Raw genomic sequence first — 2,648 nt, forward strand, 5'->3', positions numbered from 1 at the left:
CGGGTCGTAAGGTAAGGAATGCAGGCAGGTGAAATCCAAATTACAAGCAGCAGCCAAATAGCTTGCAAGACACAAGCCCTTAGACTAATTATTGTCAAGTATGAAGCAATTAAAAAAGCTATTAAAAACAGTACAAAAACAGATCTATATTAGTTTACAATGGAAGGAACTTATGGCAGCAGCGCAAAAACAAATATCCCCAGTGATTCTGGAAACTCATTAATAAATCGTTCAAATAGGCAATCTTTAACTGAACCCAAAATCATCTCACATGTCTGGGAGTCCCATTTTTATAATTTATTTAATGAAATCCCTAGAAATAATTCCTCAGAGATTTCTATGAATAATTCAAAGGTTAATAGTTATACCTTTAAGGGGGAAAACAGACTTACCCGCTTGGGAGCCCGTTTCCTTTAAGGAAATATGTGAAATAATTGCAAATCTAAAGAATGGGAAGGCGCCAGGCAAAGCTGGAATTGTAGGTAAGAACTACAAAACAGCACCAAATTGGTGGGCTTCTATTCTCTCAGTTCTATTTACAGACATTAATAATAGTGGTTACTACCCTGGATACTACTGAAATATCAGTATCGTTGTCCCTATATTAAAAAAAGATGATCCATCCAATTTTCATCCCATCAGTCTACTGGAGATTTCTTCCAAAACATATACCAAATATCTATTTAAAAAACCACTTAATGATTGGATTGAATCTAATAAGGTAATAGCAGAAAAACAGGCAGGTTTTCGATGCAATCGCTCAACAATAGATCACTGTTTTGTGTTATTTATTTATTTATTTATTTAATGGCATTTATACCCCACCCTTCAGCCCTAAAGGCTCTCAGAGCAGCTTACAATTATTATTAGATGGTTCCCTGCCCTCAGGCTTACAACTAAAAAAGACACAACACAAAAGGAGAAGGGAATGGTGGTGGGGAAGGGATCAGATCCAGCAGTTCTTCTCTCCCTCTAACGCCTGGACCAAGGCAGAGGGAGGGCTCAGCTTCTTGAGCTGGGCCTGCATCTCTCTCTCCATGGCTAATTGGCACCAGATGAAATTGAGGGAGGGCTCTGCTTCTTAGAAGGCACTTGGAAGACAGAAATCCAAGTTGCAGTAGAACCAGCAGCTTCTTCTTCCCCCTGGCCTCAGACAGTCACTGTAGGTCTCTGCTGGGGTGTTTTGCAGCAGATCCCTGTCAGGTCCAGGTTTTATAGCCCTAGCAGGCAAAGCAGCTGTGAGTGATGGCAAACACATTGCCTACTGGGTCAGGACCTCAGTCCTAAAGAGAGAGGAATCCATTTGGAAGGCAGAGGCCAAGTGCCAGTAGAACTGACAGCTTCTGCCTCTCCCTTGACTCCTGATAGTTACTGTGACCTCCTTCTCTCTCTGCTGGTGTGTTTTACACTCTTCTCTCCCTCAGAGCCCACAGCAGTGGCAGTTGAAATGCAGGAAGGGTGCCTCACCAGCTGCTGGGACTTACGCCATTTCATACACAAATATGTCATATTTAAACAAAATATGTTGCATTTATTGATTTTTCAGCAGCCTTTGACTCTATCAGTAGAGAACACCTCTGGGATAAACTAAGTAAAACATCCATAGATAAATGATTGCTGATGCTGATACAAACCCTCCACTCTGATACTAAAATTGAAGTCAGATTGGATTCTGCTGGCTCGCTATCAAACCTGATATCAACTATTTGAAATGTCCGCCAAGGCTGCCTGTTAGCACCAGCATTGTTTAATGTTTATGTTAATTCATTAAAAATTGATTTAAGGGATAATGACAACTATGTGCCCCTAAATTGGGACCTAGGAAAATATCAGTTCTCATGTATGCAGATGATACTATTTTATTGTCACAATCAGAGCAAGGTTTAAGGAGATTATTAAAAGTTTTTAGTCAACTAGCAACATAAGACAAGTTGAAAATTAATCATAAAAAGACAAAAATAATAGTTTTTGCCAAGAGATATAAAAAACATACATGACGAATTGATGGGCAACTATTGAACAAGTCCTTTAAATATTTAAGACTAAACTTTTCCTCAACTGGATCTTGGAGATGTCATTTTGAAAATATGAAAGCTATTGCTATTAATACAGCCAACTCTTTATTCTATTGGAACAGAGGTTGTAAACAGTTTCCTACTGCTATTAAAATTTATGAGGCTAAAGTTATAGCTCAGATAAGTTATGGGGCTGAAATATGGGGAAATCTAACTTGGAAACAGTCCAAAATAATTACTTATGAGCAATTTTAGGTCTGCCCAAAGGAACTGGGACCTCTATCCTTCGGTTGGAAGGGGGACTCTGTACTGTAAAGGCTATAACTCAGTTTCAAGCTATTAAACACTAGCTGAAACTTACTAAAGAGATAGGAACAGTCCTTGTATTGATTGCTTTCAAAGAAATGTTGAAATTTGAAAGCAAAACACTTTAATCTTGGAATCAAGAAATTTTACAACTTCTTGATTTGTATGGGCTCTCAAAGGACTCGCTGTGCTCTTTAAATTATGATAGAACTGTAAAATATATGAAGTCCCACATTTTGAAACAGGACTTTCAATTAGATTGTATCTCTGTTGGCTTATCAAAATGTGCCCCTTAGTATGCCAAACTCCCCTTCCAAACAAGTTACC

The sequence above is a fragment of the Sceloporus occidentalis genome, unplaced genomic scaffold, assembly GCF_023333645.1.
Source record: "Sceloporus occidentalis isolate IW3139 unplaced genomic scaffold, rSceOcc1.0.p SCAF_4, whole genome shotgun sequence".
Taxonomy (NCBI): domain Eukaryota; kingdom Metazoa; phylum Chordata; class Lepidosauria; order Squamata; family Phrynosomatidae; genus Sceloporus; species Sceloporus occidentalis.